Raw genomic sequence first — 21463 nt, forward strand, 5'->3', positions numbered from 1 at the left:
AACATGGAACAAAATGTATTTTTTAAATCTCATACCAATTTTTATAATTCCAAATTTTGTTTCATTTTTCATTTATTACATCACCCTCTGTCTCACTTTTTCCTTGGACAACCTTCACCCACTTCTCCTTCCATTCTACCCACTATCCCTCCATTCCTACCCACTATACTTCCCTCTGCTTTACATTTCTCTCCTCTTTTCCTCTTGTTGTGTCTCCCAACAGTTACAGTTCACTCATGCTTTTGCTACTGCCTCCATCCATCTGCCAATCATCCCTCCTCGTCTGAATCCACTTTATACCTGTCCGTTTTTGCCCCACCCCTTCCTATCATCTCTCTTTACCAGCAATTGGAATTTTTTTTAAAAGCCCATTGCTGAGGGAGGCAGGGGAGTGCTGGAATCTTATGTTTGGGAACGGCTTGAACTTGAGGACCAGGCTCATGGAGGCTATGGGTAGGGCACGGGTGCGTATTGATAATCTGAAGCAGGAGAAATCACTTCCTCTACTCCCACAAAAAATTGGGGATTTGTCATGTCACTGAATACTCTATTGAACTTCTAGAGAACATGGTTGCATCGCGGTCTGATTGGGTAACTGAAATGCCCAGGAGTGAAGGAGACTGCAGAAAGTGGTAATCATTACCCAGTCCAACACAGGTACTGAGCTCCCCACCATCGAAGGGGTTTACAGTTGGTACTACCTCAAAAAAGTAGCCAATATCATCAAAGACCACACCACCCAGGCAGTGCTCTAACCATCAGGAAGAAAGTTCAGGAGCCTGAAAACCGTGACCACCAGGTGCAAGAACAGCTTCTTCCCAACAACCATCAGGCTCCTGAACATTGCACAACACTAACCTCAGCAACTATAATGTTCTGGTTCTGGTTGATGTTCTGAGTTGTACCATGGACTTGAAATTTTGTGCTATTATGGTTACCTATTATGGTTACCTTTGTTATTAATTTATTGTATGCTTTGATGATTGCATATTATCTGCTTTTTATTATGTTAGTGGGCCAGGAAAGCTGCAGGAAATAAGAATTTAATTGTCCCATGTCGGGACATATAACAATTAAACTCTCTTGACTTTATCGATAAGCATATTCCGTGATGGCAGTTAGTTGCGTGTGTGATAGATACAAGGCATTTCTCTTAAATAGTTTAAGTTTAGAGAAGATATACACAAAATGCTAGAGCGACTCAGCGGGTCAGGCAGCATCTGTGGTGAAAAAGGATGGGTGACTTTTCAGGTTGAGACCCTTCTTCAGACTCAAAGTAGAGGGGAGGGAACTTGAGGTAAGAAAAGGCCAGAACAAAGCTGGGCCGCCAACAGATGACCAAGGAAGGGTGGAGCCCCTGGCTTGTTGGCTGGGGAAGAAGTGATAACGGCTCCGCACAGACCCATTCACACCAGTTCTTTATTATCGCACGTGTAAATAATTGTGCGACTGCGACCTTCTTTATTAAATGTTGTATTCTCTTTGTATCTACAGTGCGGACGCGGCCTCGAGGTTTCTGTGAGGAAAACGCTAAAGAATCCCTGGAACAAGAGTTTAACCAACGAGGCGGAGTTACAGCGGGTCCTCGGTATCACGACACGGGTTCATCTGTCGCCAGTTAACAACAACCTCGCCGTCACCAACTTTTCCTCCGCGGCACCAAATGCTTCAGCTGCCCGGCAGATAATGATAATGAAACGGGTTGTGTTTCCGCCCCGGGAGGGGGAGGTCCTCATCACTAATCAGTGGTGAACAGGCATCCTGACTGACGCGCTCCTGTGGTGTGCAGCAAAGATGGAGTATTTGGAGTGGAGTGGAGGGTTGGAGGAGGAGAGGAGACGGGACTGCTCTTCTCTGGCTGCTTCATCAGTTTCCCGTCGGCTTCAGCGCCGTTTACTCTCCGATCGTCGCTGGCCACAAGCTGCCAACTTCCCCACAGAGGGCCTCCCACCCAAAGGTTCGCTTGGTCTACACAACAGCGTAATTCAGCCCGACAGAACTTGCTGGAGCCCACCAGCCAGGCCTCTGTAAGTACAGTTCCGAACACCAACATACTCACTGGGCTGATCTCGAATCAGATGATCAGTTCTTGTTTAAAAAAAAACTTTGCTGTGTTTTTAGTTCCGTTTTTGTTCGCATGCCTTGTCACTCCGCTCAACCGGGCAACACTTTATCCGGGCTTGTGTTGCTGCAGTGTTATCAAATAATGCAATTTGCTCACAGCGGCCCTGCAAGAAGAAATGCAGTCACTCACGGTGGGAGAGGTTCCACTTTATTTATTTAATGTGGATTTGTAAACCAGCCCAACTGCGTCGCACCAGGAAATTAGAGGCAATTAAAGGTACGGTAAATATACCAGTGTGTTGCTAACGCAAGATTCGCACGGTTAGTTCAGTTGTGTGGATCTGTAAACTAACCCAACTGCAGTAGGAAATCGGAGACAATTGAAGGAGTATTAAATATACCGATATCTTTCAACTGCGTTGTTTACAAAGTAAGTCGCGCCAATAACGGTATCACGGAAGGTAGTACCGTGTTCTTTTGCTGACAGGAATCTAATATCGACGCAGTTTAGGTATAAAAGTTGATTTAGTATTGGTGGTTTGACGGGGATGGTTTCCCCCACGAGTTACTTTGTTTTCTCCACATTATCGAAATGCGGGTCATTTCCTTGCCCACGACTCGCATTTCCTCTCTGCTTTCCTGTGGTCTCGGCCTCGGGCGTGAGCCTGGACTGGGACTCAGACCGCCACATACTTGTTTAGCCTCCCCTCTCTGTAACTGAACCTAATATTAGACACTAATTTGTGCTCTGGCCGAAGTTACCTGTGCTCCCCGGTGTGAATTTCAAATGGTAAAAGTAATATTTTTTGTTTTTGATCTAGTCTTTAAAAATGTAGTCCCTGGTTTCTTGCTCACAGGAGGCCACTCAGCCCACCAGGACCATGCCAGCTTCTGGCAGAGCAATCCCATGAGTTCCACTTCTTATTTCCGTGGAGCTTATTCTTTGACCACTTTTTTCTAGCAACGTACCTCCACTAGGGGTGATTTACAGATGCCGATTATGGTACCAACATTGTGTAAAAAATGACTCCGTGTCCTTTGAGTCCACACCAAATAAAGCACCCACTTTATACTAATCTCATGCACGTCCCATTTAATACAACCCATATTGCCACGACCTAATTTTTTTCCCCTTCATCTCTTCCCCTCACTTTCTGCCCCCAAGCTCAGATAAGTATAGAGGTGCAACATGAAAAAAGCCTTTCAGTCCATCTTGTCCATGCCAACCTAGTTGGCACACACTGGTCCCATTTGTCTACATTTTTTATCCCACCTTCCCATCTATATGCTTTAAAATGGCTGACATTCAGAAACACCCACACCTGTTAAATGTATCAATCAATGAAATTTAAAAATCCTAGATTTTTCTAAACTTTTAAATGAAATGTGTCCCTATATCAGTCCGAATGTCTTTGAAAGTCGTATTTGTTTCCACTTCCATAGCGAGGAAGCTCATTCGAGACACGGACTAGCCTGTGAGTGAAACAGTTGCCTCCTGAGATCCCTCTTAATTCTCTCCCCGAATGGCCTCCTCCTGCACCTATTGTCTATGTAACAGATCAGATGGTACTCAAAAATATTCAGATTGTGAATTGCAGGAAGATGACTTGACTAGCCCAGCAGTAGCAGTTGTTCATCAGTAGATGTTTAGGCACTAAAAAAACTCTGAAATAGGCAAGGAAAAAGATAATGAAATTACGAAAAAGGCATGTATTTTAAAATATGGTTAAAAATGATAATATAGTATACTGCATTCAATGACGAAAGTTGCCTGGTTGCACATTGTAAACAACTGTACAGACACTGTCTGGTGTTTAAGTCAGCTTTAATCATCAGTCATAATGGCACAGTACAATGCATGTTAGTTCCACTCTACCACTAATGTGACTACGTAATATAGGAAGTGAATGTTAATATAAAGTGTTTAATAGGGTGGAGTTAGTGGTAGTACATTACTCTGATTGGTTCACATGCAATAACCAATCTACACACATAATTACTAGCATTTTTTTTTCCAAATTATCTTGTGTTAAACCATGCCATCTGTCACACAGAATACACTTCAGTTGTGAAAAACATCTTCTCTACCCCAGCTGAGGTCACCGGTGCATACCCGAAACAAGCTACAGACGCTATATTCGATATCTTGTGCATAACAACTACCTTTGAGAACTTTAGCTATGTTTTGTATTTCTTCAAGATCTTTGTTTGCTAAAATCACTCTCACATTTTCCTTGTATGTCTGTACCTATATCACTGGGAAATTTAAGAATATCGTCAGTTACTTTGTTGAAAACCGGCAAGTTATTTACTAATGTTTCACCGCGTTTCTCAAGGGAAGGGATAGCTTGTGGGAAGTTTGCAAAATTGGAAGCAATAAACACAAGATCGTGGTGAAGGGATTTTTTTTTTCTGCATGATTTCACTGACGATCCTGACTGCAGCAGATTCTTCTCCTTTAAAACAGTAAATGATTTCCATTATCTTTTCAAAATTTGCAGCATAGTAGAGTACAGCATATTAGAGATCCATGTACCCCACCTAGTCAAAACAGGCTGAGGAGGTAGTGGAATCTCGGGTGCCATTTCCTTGAACAACTGCACACGTGACGGTGCTTTGAGGAAGATTTTCTTGACATTGGAAACTAGGCGATTGACATTTGGAAACAAGTTACGTATGTGCTTGGCAATTCTATGAAGTCCTTGAGCTAAGCATGTCAAATGCAACATTTTGGGAAAGAAAACATTAAGAGCACGAGCAGCTTTTTTTCCATGTACGGAGATGTATCAGTCACAAACAGAAGAACATTCTTCTGCGGCGCGACTCGTCCGTTGCAGCGGCCCCTACAGCCTGTCTGTCTTTTTTTAATTTTTTGTCTAGTTAAATGTAGTTGTTTGTGTTTTTTGATCGTGTTTTTAACTGTGTATATGCGGGGGGGGGGGGGGGGGGGGGGGGGGGAATATCTTCCCTGTTTAAAATCTCTTCCCTGTCGGGTCTCCGTTGTCGTTGAGGCCTAGCACCGTGGAGCGGCCTCCAACCTGAACGACCCGTGGGCTCGGGAGACTGCAAAGCTGCGAACACACCATCAAGGGGCTGGCCGGCCTCGGAGCGTGGGGAGCGGTGGTGACGTGCTGCTGCGACTCGACTCCTGTGACTCGGAGGCTCCAGCAACGCAGCTGCAGGTCCGGTGGACTGGGACATCGGGAGCTCGCGGGTCCGGGTGGAGAGACCGCTTCCTGGAGCTCCCGCAACGCGACTTCTCCAGCCCGTGTCGCAGGGTTGGAATGACCCGGAGTGGGGATGTGCATCGCTTGGCGCGGCTTCATGGCCGTGGGACATTACAGCGCCCGCCGGGGGCTCCAAAACTGTGACATTTAGACCGGGAGCGGGGCCGTAAACCGCCTGGGGCTTGGACGTCGGGAGAGAAATGGAGTACAGGGGAGAGAAAAGACTTTGCCTTCCATCGCAGTGGGTTCACTGTGATGGATGTTGGTGTGAATTAAATTGTGTGTATGTCTGTAGGAAATTGTCTTTGTTTGTATGGCTGTGGAAACGGAATTTCGTTTGAGCCTCACTGAGGCTCAAATGACAATAAATTGTGTTGTATTCTTGTGTTTTATACCTTCTGGCCAAAGTACAGCAAGTGAAGATGTAAATAACTGAGCAATAGTTGAGCTGTTTGACTTCTCCAATACTTCCAGTGTCAACAAATACTCCTTTGATGGTTGACCTGCCTCCAGTGTACCGATGACTACATTGGCAACATATCTCCCCACAGCATCGGTTGTCTTGTCTATTGAGATCCATATTTTGTTGCCTGCAACTTCATCTCTAATTTTCTGCACAACAACATAATTTTTCCGTAATGATGACTCACTCGGTATATGTTCCTCAGTGTATTTCTCTGCGTGCTCAGCTCCCTGCCCTACTCAGTCTATACTCATAACTGTCGAGCCGGACATAGTGCGAACTCCTTCTTCAAGTTCGCCGACGACACCACTGTTGTGGGACGAATTACAGATGGTGATGGGTCAGAGTATAGAAGTGAGATCGATCGATTGACCAAATGGTGCCAGCACAACAACCTGGCTCTCAATAGCAGCAAAACCAATGAACTGATTATGGACTTTGGAAGAGGAAGGATGAGGACCCACAATCCTGTTTATATCGACGGCACGATGTTGGAGTGAATAAAAATTCCTGGGCGTGCATATTTCCTAAGATCTTTCCTGGATCCAGCACACTGATACAATTATAAATAAAGCACATCAACGCCTCTACTTCCTGAGAAGATTATGGTGATTCTGTATGTCAACAATGATTCTCCTGAACGTATACAGGTGCACAGTAGAGAGCATATTGACTGGTTGCATCGTGACCTGGTTCGGCAACTTGAACGCCCAGGAGTGGAAAAGACTGCAAAAAGTTGTAAACACTGCCCAGTCCATCGCCAGCATCAAAGGGATTTATCAGAGTTGCTGCCTCAAAAAGGTCGCCAGCATCATCAGAGACCCGCACTATCCTGGCCACACACTCATTTCACCACTGACATTGGGAAGAAGGTACAGGAGCCTGAAAACTGTAAAATATCCATGTTCAGGAACAGCTTCTTCCCTACAGCCATCAGGCTATTAAACACTACAACCATAAATAAGCTCTGAACTACAATAGATTATTATGATTATTACTGCATGATTATTGTTTATTTTTTGAGTGTATGTGTCCCAAACATTATGGTGCCCTGAAATGGGGGGGACTGTGTATAAACACAGCTGTTATTTCTGCATGGTGAAACCAAAATGTATAAAAAAATACCCTTTAATAAAATCTGACAATGTGCACTTTAACCACATGTGATTTGTTCTATTACAAATCTCAAATTATGGAGTACAGGGGCAAATAAATAAATGATGGGTCTTTGTCGCAAACATTATGGAGGGCACTATATTTGTGTGTACCTGTGAGTGTGTGTGCATGTATATATACACATGGAACTTTTTTCTCTCATTTATCATATTGTTTAGTGTACTATGTTTATATATTCTGTTGTGATGCAGCAAGTAAGAATTTCATTGCTCAATCTGGGACATATGACAATAAAACACTCTTGTCTCTTGAGCTCGTTCTTATTTGTGATGTTAAGGTTAATTTGTCATGGCATGAAGTTCTCAATCTCTTTCGTGTACTTTGTCTCACCGTTGTTGATCTGGTTGATAGTGATACCCCCGCAAATGGAGTTGATATTATTTCGGTTTCAAACTCATGTGAGCAGTGAGCATAAAACGACTTGTGTTGAGAAAATTCTCTGCCTTTCAAGTGTTAATCAGTTCGCTGATGAATGCTGGAAAGTTGCAAACCTGCGTGTGAGCAGGAAGTCACTTAGCTTCTGGACATTAGCCTTTCACTGCACAAGTGTATGCTGCAGCAGTTACTGTCAGTTCCCTTGCTTAATGACAGCAAATGCTGACAGCTTTGCTCTCATAACAACGGCAGAATCCAGGTCAAAGTAACCCCTTGGGTGGTTCAATACGTCATTGTACCAACTTGGCTGCTCTTTTTTTCCGGCATGGTTTTCAAAAAAACAGGTGCATGCCAAGATAGTAACTCTCCACTGGATGCATGCATGCATCTCTTTTCTTAAACTTTGGTGGTAAACAGGGTCGTGGTGTGACTAGCTATGAGATAAACACGTAGCTGTGAAAACAACATGTAGCTGAGGATGTTACAATAAAACACCCGTGGAGAGATCTTGGATGGAAAATACGAGACCATTCCAAAATCCTTTTTCTTTAGGTTTATCATCGTTGCGTGTGCAGAGATATAGTGAAACACTTTCTTTATGTGCTATCAAATCAGACAATACTGTACATAAATGCAATCAAGCCAAATTCAAGTACAACAGGTAGAGCAAAGCGGAAGCGATAGAGTGCAGCATATAGTTGCTCAGCATTGAAACTTAATGGTTCCAGAGGGAAAGTCCAATATCCACAATTGGGTACGTTGGAGAATTGTGACTGTGCCCTAGCTTATGGAAGGAACATTCAGAAGCATGATGGGCCTGTCCCTTTTAGGCGAGTGCAGGAAACTGCGCTTGCCACATGTTCGCTGGTGGTCTCTGGTGAGTCTCCTTCATGGTCGCGAGGAGTTCCCGCATTCTGGGAACTAGTTGCGGCCTCGGTATGGTCGCCGCAAATTTTTCAACATGTTGAAAATTTTTCTGTGACCAAAAATTGGTCACCATGGAGAAAATCGATAATCCTGTAGTTGAAGTTGCAGTTGTAGTGGGGTCGCCATGTAGTTATAGGTAGTCAATGTAGTCGTAGGTGGTTTTAGTTAATCGCCTCTGCTGACCGAACTTCACAGCTGTGTATCTCTGGCTTATTAAAAATTGTCTGGCTTCTTAAAAGTGCCTCCACTCCTTCTTTTTCTCCCCCCTCCCACCTTACCGTACACTGTGCTAGCTGTCTGAACCTTCCTGTTCATCGCGGTGTGTGTCTGTATCACCTTGGCTTTGCACCGTGTGAATTTCAGACACCCCTCCCCTCCCCGCTTGCCCTGGCCCCTGCCTTTCCGATGTGTGTGTGTTCCACTCTACACAGTCGCCGTTCCAGTTTCCGGTTTTTCATGCGACTGCCGGTAAATTATCAGTCGCCGGCAGTCTGTTGAAAAATTGCCTAAGTGGGACAGGCCCTTTAAAAAGCTGTTCCAGTGTCTGGTGGTGTGTGCTTTTAAAAGTGTGTATATTCGCCTTACAGGGGCAGGGAGAAGAAGGAATGACCATGGTGGGATGTGTTTGATTATGTTGGCTGCTTTTTTGAGGCTCTGTGGTGTAGATGGGGTCTGGTCTGTGTCATTTGTTTACTTGCTTGTTTGAAATATGTTAAAAAAAAAAAAATCAGAATCACTGTCAATCTTTCTCCTCGACTGTTACGATGTCATTAATAAGTCCATATGCAGCGATGAGCTCAACTTAATCCATCTCGGACTTGTCACATTCTTACCCTTCATACAGAGTCTGGTCTTGTAACTAAATTAATTTTCAAGTCGTCTATTTTTTTTAATCTGCTTCCATGCATTTTGACTTGATCTCTAAAAAATATAGAACATTGATGAAATATGATAAAGTAGTTCACCAAATTAAAATTGCCAATGAAGTGGGGAAGAGGGCGTAACAACAAATTCTTCACGACAGCACAGACATGTAGAATCAAAATGCTTTTATATTAAGAACTCTTAGTGATTGAGAGAGGAAAGAGGATAGTTTCAAGGAAAAGCATCCTAACCAAATTTAAACCCATTGTGCTATAATCTCAAATTTAATGTTGATTTGCTGTACAAGTGTCAAAAATAAATAAATAGATACTGGACATTTTCATTGTTTGTTCTTATCTATCAGACTTCAGACATCACATGATCTCTGTGGTGTGTTTAGTTTAGAGATACATAATTGAAACAGGCCTCTCGGCCCACTGAGACTACGCTGTCCTACATTCACCCATTCACACTGGTTCTATGATATCCCACTTTCTCGTCCACTTCCTGCACACTACAGGCAATTTCCAGAGGCCCATTAACCTACAAGCCAGCATGTCTTTGGGATGTTGGAGGAAACTGGAGCACCCAGAGGAAACCAATGTGGATATGGACAGTTAGATTATCACACTTTGCAAAAGATTGGCACAAAGTTTATATTTGTTAATCATCGGCAAATCATAAATGCCCGAAACTAAATGTACAGCAACAGATTTTTTTGCAATATATCTTTAAAGACCAACGAATGAAAGTGGTTAAATATGCAACTTAAATTTCTTTATAGAATGATTTCCTCCAGCCAGCAATATTCTTTAAAAAGAAAAGAATGAAGAATGCTCATGAAATGCCTCTAATCCGGCAGGAACACATTATGCGTTCTCTCCCAGGGCCTAATCTGTATAAAAAGCCAACATCTGTGCTCCCTGTGAGACTGAATTCTTCCTCACTCGTTAACCCCCTGCATTGTTTTCACATCCACCACCTACCCTGAGTGCATTAATATATTCTTGTTTAAACATTAGTGGTTGAAGAAGAAACTCTTATTAACATTCAAGATTATATTAGGTAATTGAGGAAGGCATAATATGGGAAAGAGAGGGGTTGGTGAGAGGGTAAAGGGGATCTAGGAACAGGAGTGGAAATATGATCAGAATTGTTTGTTTTGTGCAGTGTAAGTGGCATCATTAATTGATTAGGCTGAGCAGCACATAGATTTTGCAATTTCTATTGACCAGGAACTGGATCACATCGAGCTGTTTTTCCCCACTGCTACTTAATTAAAAAATGATTTAACGTGGGGTAGACCATTTCAATCACACCAATTGCAAAATTCAACTGGGCCCTGGAGACCTTGATGTGATGCAATTGCTTGTGAAATGCATCTTCTGGGTCAGTTTTGATGTAGCGGGACTGAGAGCAAGATGTTGCACGTTTCACTGCATTGATGGCAATCTTGCACAGCCTTCAGGATACAATGGAATTTCATGACACATGTGTTTCCACAACAGAAGAATTCATAGAATCATAGAAAAATTACATCGTAGGAGTAGACCATTTGCTGATCCCATCGGGCAGAAGCTAGAAAGCATGCACAACCAGACTTGGGAACAGCTTCTTCCCCTCTGTTATCATGCTTCTGAACGGTCCTCCCATAAGCTAGGATACAGTCGCAATCATCCAACCAACCTCATTGGGACATTGTACATAACAGCTCCAGAGAAAAAGTACAATGTTGAAAAAGTATATGTTCAGCACGCTGATATTTTTCTCTTCGCTGTGCCTGGTGTATGTGTTTGGCTTGATTGGATTAATGTACAATATTATTCTGATTTGATAGGACAGCACCCAAACAAAAGATTTTCACAGTATCTCTTTTTGTGACAAGAATACAGATGACAATATTTACCAATACCAATCTTCAGGTCCATGGTGCCATAGGTTGCGGGTCTTGGTCTTGTCCAAGTCTTGGTTGAATGTGGTAAGGATCCCTGTCTTTATCTCCATCTTAGGCAGCCACCCTCTGAATAAGAAAGATTCCTCCTCATTTCCCATATAATCTTTCTACCAATACTTTATATCGGTCCTACATAGAGTTGTGTACATAGTCCCTTTGGCACAACTTTTTCATGCTGACCACGTTGGCATATTGGGCTAGTGTGCTTGCATTTCATCTATATCCCTCTAAACCCATCCTATCCATATATCTGTTCACATGTCTTTTAAAAGTCAAAAATGTATCTACTTTTTCTGTCGGCTCATTCCAGATACAGTTTGCCCTCTGAGTGAAAATGTTATACCTGAGGTCCCTCTTAAATCTCTCCCCTCTTACTTTAAGCCTATGCCCTCTAGTTTTAGAATCCTCTATCCTGAGAAAAAGACAGTGAGTGTTCACTATATCCATGCCTCTCACGGTCTTGTACACCTTAAAAGTTCACCTCTCCTCGGCTCTAGACGAAGAGTTCCAGCCCATCCAAACACTCCTTTCTCAAGCGCCGGTAAAATCCTGGTGAATCTCATACACGCCCTATCGAACTTAATGACATCCTGTGGCTTGGCGACCAGAACTGCACACACTACTTCAACAGTGGTCTCACCATTGAGGTACAACTGCATCATGTTGTGCCAACTTTTGTACTCCATACTCTTAGGCAGGCATGCCAAACGCCTTCTTCACCATGTTATCCACCTGACCTTGTACTTTTAGGAAACCTTGTGCCTGTACTCCCAGATCTCGCTGTTCTCCCTGTTGTCTTTTTTTTTTGTTCTTCTGCCAAGGGAAATAGGTATTTTCTATTTGCTGCACCTTGGCCTCTAATAATGCTATACACTTCAATTACGTCTTCCCTTAGTAACCTTACCCTATACAATATTTCCTCATTACTACATTCTTCCAGTCCAGTGCACCCTCTTCAGTACAATCACATTTTGCCAGTCATGTATTGATAAGAATTCTACGGTGTTGTCTATTTAGTCTTGTATATGGTTTTAGTAAAACCTCTTGTATTTCATGTCTTGACTAACTGTGCCAAAATACATTCTTATTAAACATATGGCCGTTTGCTTATATGACCTCTGTTGTATATTACAAAACCTTTCTAGAATACTTCTAAAGGGAGAGGGATATTTATTGCCCTCCCACTATATGCCGAGCCAGACGCATTCTTTTCTCAACGGATAAATTCAGGGAAGTTATATATCCATGATAAAATATCCATCCTTTTCCATGCCCAGAACTGCCATGCTCTTTCCATTTAGTTCCATGTGCATCACTATCTGAGCAAATGGCATAATTTTTAAAGCTACTATTAAGGGTTAATTGCAGAAAAAACATTTCCTGTCATGGAGACTTCTTTTTTAAAAAAAAAAAAAAAAAAAAAGGGCATAGGTTTAGGATAAGGCTTACGGGGGAATCCTGGAAGGATTTTGTTTTCACTCAAAGGGTGGTTCGATTATAAAATGCATTTCCCGAGGAAGTGATGGAGGCAAATTGGCAGAGGAACCACATTGGCATAGCTGGTAGAGCTGCTACCTCAGTGCCAGAGATTCAGGTTCGATGCTGATCGCGGATGCTGTTGTGTGAAATGTGCTCATCCTTCCTGTGACTGCCTGGGTTTCTTCCGAGTGCACCCGTTTCAAAGGTCTTTTATTGTCACGTGTACCAATTAAGGTACGGTGATATGCGAATCACCATAAAGCCATACTAAAAAAGCAACAAGACACACAACTACATAAAAGTTAACATAAACATCCACCACAGCAAATTCCCCACATTCCTCACTGTGATGGAAGAAATAAAGTCTAATCTTCTTCCATCATTTTTCTCCCACGGTCAGGGTAGTCGAACCATCCGTCGGGGCGATCGAAGCTCCCGTGGCCGAAGCCCCCGCGTCAGGGCGATCGAAGTTCCTGCGGCTTGGAGTTCCCAAAGTCGGTCTCTGATCAGATTCCGCAAGCTCCGCAATATTAAAGTCCGCAGCCTCCTATGGTGGGGCTCAGAGGTCGATCCCTGGCAAAGGGATCGCGAGCTGCGCAATGTTAAAGTCCCGTGGTGGAGCTCCCGAAGTCGGTCTCCAACAAAGGCCGCCAACTCCTCAATGTTAGGCCACAGTGCGGACGGAGATACGATGGAAAAATAAAATTGCATCTCCGTCGAGGTAAGAGATTGGAAAAAGTTTCCCCAACCCCTCGCCCACCCACCCCCCCACATAAAACAAGCTAAAGAACACTGAAAACATACATTTAACACATACTAAAAAAACAACAAAGAAGAAAGGGACTGACAGACTTCCCACAGCCCAAAGATGTGCAGGTTTGTGGATTAATTGGCCTCTGTAAATTACCCTTAATGTGTAGGGAATGATGAGAAAGTGGGATAACAGAACTAATGTGAAAAGAAGATCGATGATCGTCATGGACTCGGCGGACCAAACTGTCTGTTTCTATGCTGCAGCTTTCATTTCATTTCAATTCAAATATTCTCACAACATTTAAGAAGTCTCCAGATGAGCGTCTGAATTGCCAAGGACAAAAGTTAGGGATCGAGCGTTGATAAATGGATTTACTGTACAGTGGTGAATGATTGTCGGAAAGAATATAGTGTGCTGAATCACTATGACCAATGGCTAATGTCCTTCACATCTTTATCTACAACTTGATGCAAGATTACAGATAGTAAGCAGATTGTTACATGCAAAAATTAAAGTTTAGCTGAAGGGCTGGGTATGGACCCTGGATCTGAATCAGCAACTGAATCTGAAATGTTTCCATGCAACGTACAGGTAAGAAAAGACAGGAAATATCAAGCAGATGTCTGCAGATGTAACAAAATGTATTTTCTTAGGGTACAGATACCATATGTCACAACGTACCAGTGCACAGCACAGATACACCCACAGTCATTTTCTTGTTGTAAAACTTGCATGGTGATATTTTGCATGATGAAAATCATCTGCGTAGAAAATCTATGAGCGGTTGGTAAGTTTTTTTTTTTGAGTGTCATATGAAATACAAGCTTCTCAGCATAAGATTTAAGTTTATGCCCGGATTTCACTGTGCGTTATAAGGATTTGTATAGTCTGAAGAAGGGTCTCAACTCAAAACCTATCTCTCCTGAGATGCTGCCTATCCTGCTGAGTTACACCAGCTTTTTGTGTCTATCTTAGGATCAGGTTCTAGATTTATTTCCAGCACAAATATTTTACATTGAGAAAGTGTATTCTCTAAATTGGGCAATGTCTTTGGTGAAGCAAAGTCAATTGGGATGTGAAAATTAACCATGACAGTGGATGGGTAATACTGGTAATAATGGGTAATACTGGTGTCACTTGTTTTGTAACTGAGATGCTTACCTAAGATATGTCTAAGTGCTTATGTATAGTGGTACTTGTACTGAATTGTATACAAAAATTAAATTCACTGTATCTCCAGTACATGTGACAATATTGTACCATTGGTTGTTGATTTATTGAATTAAAAAATATATATTATCTGTGTGCTGTTGCAAGTAAGATTTTCATTGTTCCGTTGTTGGTATTCATTGACTTGAGACTCTTGATTCGTGAAATAATTCTCTGCCCACCACGCAAATTTGATTACTTTCCAAGCATCAAAGACTTTCTGGGGCGTTTATTGCAGCTGTTTGTATGTTGAAAGTTGTAATGTAAAAAATAACTGGCACACGTTTCATACAAAGATTAAGAAGTTATTATGTGTTTTATTTCATGTTGTTAGTACAAGTGATTATTATTATTTCATGCACGGGGAAATAGGAACAAATGTTTCCCCATCAGAAATACTGCAGCCATGACTTTTACCACAAGGACAATTCCATGAAAATAATTCCTTTATAAATGTTTGACATAAGTTGGCTTGTCTTCTTATCTCCTGGCTTCCATTCAATTTAGACTTTAGACTTTGGAGATACAGCGTGGAAACAGACCCTTAGGCCCACCAAGTCCATGCTGGCCAGCGATCACCCCGTATACTAGCACTATCCTACATACTAGGGACTAATTACAATGTTACCAAAGTCAATTAAACCTGTACTTCTTTGGAGTGGGAGGAAACCGGAGCACACAGAAAAATTCCACGCAGTCACATGGAGAAGGTACAAACTCTGTACAGGCAGCACCCGTAGTCAGGATTGAACCGAGTCTCTGGCGCTGTAAGGCAGCAATTCTATCACTTCGCCACCCTACCTTTCGGTATTGTCTAAATGATACTGGTGGTGTCCAGAATTTCAGTGCATGTCCCATTGGGTGGTTTCCACTGTTCTCTCAATGAGGATTTTAGTTATCATTTTGAGACCCTTCTGCACAAAGTTTTGCAACATTGTGAACAGTTGTAAACTCATGAGATGCCCTGCAGCAACTGACCAAGGCTTGGAGTAGTACTGTATTCAGTTTTGGTCACTCTGCTGCAGAAAAGATGCCATTAAGCTGGAATGGATGCACATAGGATTTATAAATATACTGCCAGGACTCGAGGGCCTGAGCTATGGGGAGGGAATGGGCAGGCTAGGATTTTATTCTGTGGAGTGCGAGAGGCTGAGGGATGATCTTATAGAGATGCATAAAATCATGATGGATATAGATAGGGTGAACCCAGTCTTTTGCCCAGATTAGTAGAACTAGAGGACATTGGTTTAAGGTGAGAGAGGAAAGATTTGATAGGAACCTGAGGGGCAACAGGTTCCTATCAAACAGAGGGAGGTGGGTATATGGAATGAGCTGCCAGAGGAAGTAGTTTGGGGAAGGTACAACAACAGTATTTAAAAAAAAAATACAGTTTTAGGATGTTTGTTCAATAGCCAGGAAAATAAGACTTGCTTGGATGAGACTCCTCAATAACGGTAGTCGTTCAAGAAAGCAGCTCAACACCACCTTATCGGGTAAGTAGGGAGGGACAATTGAATGTTGGCTTAGCCTGTGAAACCCATATTCCTTCTGTGAATGAGTATATAAAAAAGAAACAGGCATGGAAAATTATGAAAAATTCTCTGGGGGAAAAGCAGCAGGGAATGAACAAGAGGATTGCAGGGATTAAAGGCCAAAAGGAAAAATAGTGCAGGGATGATGTTGACAACATAATATTGTGGTTGTTGCTTTTCCTCCTGCAGACAACATCACAGCCTAAGGCACAGAAGGCTTGCGCTATCTCAGATGACTAAATTTCACAACCCGAGATTTGATTAATCAATTTAACTTTTTGCAAGTGCATGTATCGTGATTGGATAGTTCAGAAGCTGCGGGCCATACATAAATACAATCGGTTCAAACTCAAGTACGATAGTTAGAACAAAAGGGAAGTGCAGAATATAGTCTGATTGTAAAGATCAGTTCTTTAGACAAAGTCTATTGTCCACAATGGGGTAGAGGTGAATTGAACAGGACACCAGTTTATGGAGAGCAGCACGGAGATGGGGTGAAACTGGTTGTAGGAAACTAACAGAGGGTGGATGGCAGTGGGATAGGGGTGGTGTGGAGCGTGGAAAAATGACAAATAGTAGGTACTATGCCCAGGATTAAGGCAATAGAAAACTAGGGTGAGCCCATGGATGTGGATGGTTTTAATATAGATCTTGGCACTGTAGCGCATCAGTTCCATAGACAAAGTCCATAAGGTGAATCGGATGGTATCCGTTCTTGTGGAATGACTATTCAGGAGCCTGATAATAGAGGGGGCTACTGTTACTGTTACCGAGTCTGGTGGTGCAAGCTTTCAAGCTGCTGTTCCTTCTGCGGACGGGAACAGGGAAAGGAATGATGGAGTAGGATAAGTCTTTGATATATAGGCTGATTTGCTTAGGCAGCATGGTGTAGATGGGGGTGAATCTCCATTCTCCTGTGTCTGTGCCTCTGTACAGAATATCCCTCTAATCGCCTTGTTAGGATATTGCCAACAGCAGGCTGACCCATCATCAGTGAGTAGAAATGCATACTTCTGTCTGAAGTGCTGAGGGCCACACTGGTGCAGGCAACACGAGGCCTTTGTGGAGGAGGACCACAGCAAAGTGTCCTTCAGTTGCTAGACATTGAGGGCAATGGTGGTTTGTGTAAAGAAAAAGGGAAGTGCTAACACTCACTAGCAATATTGAATGTAAAGAGACACTAAGAACCTATTAAAAGTTGTTTGTACTTTTGTCATATGTCACAGAAACAGGCCCTTTGGCTCACCGGGTCTGTGCCAACCATCAACCAGCCATCTGCACTAATCCTATGTTTATATTCTCCCCACATTCTCATCAACTTCTGGGGACAATTTTACAGAGGCTCATTAACCTACAAACCTGCACGCCTGTGGGATGTGGGACGAAACCCACGTGGTCACGGAGAATGTATGAACTCCACACAGGTAGTGGTTGAGGTCAGGATAGAACTCGGGTGTCTGGCACTGTGGGGCAACAGCTGTGCCACTGTGCCATTTTAAATATGTTCTGTTACAAATACAATTTAATTTGGGGAAAAAATATTGTACCTGTGAGAGGGCAGCATTGCACCAACTGTGCATTATCTAGTCTTGAATGTTCTGAATTAACAGGTAGACATGAGGAACTAGAGATGCCAGTTTACAAAAAAAGGTGCAAAGTGCTGGAGTAACTCAGCGGGTCAGGCAGCATTTCTGGAGGACATGGATTGGTGACGTTTTGGGTTGCAACCTTTCTTCAGACTGATTGTCGTAGTGGGGAGAAAGCTGGAGGGGGGGGGGGGGGGGAGCGCAAAGCCTGTCAACTGAGGTAAATGAGCAGGATTTTGATTGATAGATGATTGGACAAAGGCCAGAGATGAAGACAAGAAGGATTAGAGAAGGAGAGAAGATGCACAAAATGTGAAACTAGAGGAAGTAATAAAGGTGGAAGGGGATAGGGAGGTGGAGAAATGGGTGTGCATCCTGGTGGGGCACAAGGAAGAGTGGGGGAATAAAAGAGGCAGTGGAAAGGAGGGGGTTGTTGCTTTTTGTACATTTAGAATGGGGGAGGAGTTGAGAAATGTCCTTTTCTGCCAACTCAAATTCCAGCTGCTAGATATCTTGCATTCTAAAAAATGTGCCTTGGCTAATGACTAAGTCGTGAAACTAATTTATTTTTCCAGGTTTTGAGGCAGTTGTAGGTCGGTGCAAATAATTTATAGTTAATTGATTTATAGCTATTGTTGATGCAAGTCACTGGGTAACAGAATATTCTCTCCCCTCCCCCTCTGCATTTCCAGCCCACAGAACAGAGAGGATATCCCTGCGGCACTTTGTGTTTCCCTTTTTGTTCCAGCCATTCTCTGGACCTGACTGAATGAGACCAGCTATTCAATTTGCGCTTTGTGGATAGTTATTGCGTTAGGGGCGTGCCCGCTGGGAAATCAGCGGAGAGTTCACGAAGGGTCTTTACGACCAACACAGATGCAAGACTTTGAGCCTATCGGCCTGATTTAGCACCAGAGCAGGTCAAATGGGTGAAAGGGCTAAGTCATTCCTCATCCTGCAGGGGCTTTATTTAACAGCAAAACAAAACATTCTCGATGAAATCAGTGTCGAGTTGTGCTTACTACCGCTGTCTGAAAACCTTAACCCCACCAATGTTTTATGTTTAGCTTTATTATTGTCACGTGTGCCCAGGTACAGTGAAAAGCTTTTGTTTGTGTCCTATCCAGTCAAATCGTATAATACTATCCAAGTTGTATTTGATAATGGGATAATTGAGGTTATTTTACTCAGAAGTGATTTTTTTTTTAATGGTGTCTGGTTCCTTTGTGCTGTCGGGTTAATGAGTACAATGAAGCCAAACGCAAGTACAGCACGTAGAGCAAAGAGAAAAAATACCAGAATGTAGAATATAATGCTCAGCATTATAGCGTTCCAGTTATGGAGGAAAAATCCAATGTCTGCAATGAGGTAGATTGGAAAAGTATCGGGAATGTTTCAGAGAAAGGAGCTGGAATTGTCTTGAGAATGCACATTAAATGCAGGAGAGATTATTTCTTGAATAGGAACCAAGCTGTATTAGATAATGGCACAATGGAAGTTATTTAACTCAGAAGTGATTTTTATTTTGTCGGTTCCTTTGTGCTGACAGGTTAACCAGCTGATATCATGTTACACTGTATTGACCTTTCTGGGTGGCAGCTGGGAAACATATGGTAGTGGAAAGGATCACTTAAGTGACAGTGATGTGAAAGTGGAGAAAGCAAAGATTACCTCTGTTCTCACTTAAGTCTGTGATTGATCCTATATCCTACTGAGCAAAGGGAAATGCCTCCAAGTATTAACTAGTCCAATAGAACTATGTGGCTGAGAGACACGAAAAAGCATGTGCATATACACATGCAAACAGTTTGAGCCCTCCAAATAATTTATGGTACAGTGAGGGTTTTTTTTTACAACGTTAGATGAGTATTGTGTTCTTTCCTGTGAACACAAGGAAAAAAGTTTTGCATTTATGTGCAGGCAGGTGGGACTAAGGGAAAAAAGTTGTTCGGCACGGACTTGTAGGGCCGAGATGGCCTGTTTCCGTGCTGTAATTGTTATATGGTTATATATTTCCAGCATGAACACTGCACCTCATCATTCTTTGTAAATCTTCTGGTGAATTATAAAGTGCTTATAGAACAGAAATGAACCATTAGGGGCTATGCTGCACCTGTACAAATTTATCCTACTTTGTCTCAGTTTGTCAATACATGTGTTATTTACACTAACCATTCCATGGAACAGCAATTTCCACATTCAAACCAACTGTCTTGAGTGCAAAACTTTATTTTGAATTACTTAAGGCCTTCTAGTGACTTGTATTTATAACTCCCTAGTTTTGGATTCCTGTGCTCATATTTTCTCTATAATCAGTGTTACCATATTTTAAAGGTCTCTGCCGGATCTTCACTACATTTAGCCTTTCCTGACAGCAATACCTTGTTTATTGTGTTACCTCCCATATAAATCTTTTATGTATGGTCGCTGATGGAAACCTGAAAAAGGAATCAGTACTTTAAGTGTCGTGCAAGTAACTTAGAGCAAATATCTGAAGAATTTTGGCTACACATGATTATATCATCTTTTGTACATTTCAGTTTTCCAAAGCAGATGAGAAAAAAGTCAACATAATTTAACTATCATCGCCTGCCACTATTTCTGCCCTTTTCCCCTCTTCCGTACTCTCATCTCGCAACTCTTTCATCCCGGAGTCCCCCATTTCCCTTTTATCCCTCTTTTTCTTTCCACCTTCCATCCATATCCCTCCCTATAGCTTCACACTTCACTCCTTATCTGACGCCCAAAGATACTACAGCGGAGCTGATGCCCTTGATTCTCCTTTTCACCTCTAACTTTTGTCACTTTCACATCTGTAAATAGCCCTAACCCCCCCCCCCCCCCCCAATTCCTCACCTGTGTCCATCTATCACTTGTCATGCCTTTCCCCACCCACTTCCCCACTTCCCTTTTCCAGTTTCCCCCTTCCTACTCAATCAATCTGAAGGAGGGACCCGATTCAAGGCATTGTCTGTCCATTCACTCCATAGTTGCTGCCTGACCCCCTGGGTTTCTCCAGCAGTTTGTGCGCAAGCGTCCAGCACCTACAGTCTCTTGTGTCCCTGTTTTAACACTGAAATCCATTATAAAGGTGTTTGTTAAATCGAGGGGACACTGTACCTACTACTAAATAGTACTTACTTGGCTGTAAGGTATTTTAGAACATCCTGAAAGCATGGAAGATGCTATATAAATGCAAAACTTCCTTTCTTTAAACTGCTTGTGTACTGAAGAATTGTATCACAGATACTTTGGCCATAAATATTTTTCCTCTTTGCCTCGAATGTCTCATATTTGTTTTAGTCACTTCTATTATTGTTCCCTACCCCCTTTCTTTGATAAAAGCGCTTGCACCCAAAACTATTCGTCCTGTGGGAATTAAGAGGTTCACAAGGGCAGAGCACAAGATGATCCTTATGTTCTTTTCTCACCACCCCCTGAATGATTCACAGCTGAAACTAAGCACACATTGCTTTCAGTTGTAGTCAGCTCTTCGGTTGAGCCTGCTTTTTTTCCACCAAATTGTTAACCTAATTTTGTTGCTGAATATAAACAACAAATGAGAAGATATATTGAAATTGAAGAATGCTTGGATAGATGTTTCAAAGATTATTGTTAAGGCAGTACTTGGCAAAAATGAGCTGGAAATGAACACAGGAGACAGATTAAGCTTGCATTGGAGTCATAGTTCCATATCGCAGGCATAACTGAGAGAATCAGCAAATAGAAGTCATGGATTACTTTGCCACCAAAACGGCAAACAATGTTCAAGGATAAATGATCATAAGCTGCCCTTGCATACAATACTGCACTTCATAAACAGACTGGCAGGGTTGTATAATATCCTAAGCTG

At 42.4% G+C, this 21463-nt stretch overlaps 1 protein-coding gene across 2 annotated transcripts in view; it reads left to right on the forward strand.

Moving 5' to 3' along the window:
• The first annotated feature begins 1810 nt into the window (after positions 1–1810).
• Positions 1811–21463, forward strand: part of LOC129700189 (E3 ubiquitin-protein ligase pellino homolog 2) — a 106374-nt gene continuing 86721 nt past the window's right edge. Inside the window, exon 1 of one of the 2 annotated variants that reach the window (XM_055640463.1) lies at positions 1811–2027. The gene's annotated coding sequence lies outside the window, so the exon portion shown is untranslated. The other variant, XM_055640464.1, reaches the window with a different exon arrangement.

This window comes from Leucoraja erinacea, chromosome 9, assembly GCF_028641065.1.
Source record: "Leucoraja erinacea ecotype New England chromosome 9, Leri_hhj_1, whole genome shotgun sequence".
NCBI lineage: Eukaryota > Metazoa > Chordata > Chondrichthyes > Rajiformes > Rajidae > Leucoraja > Leucoraja erinaceus.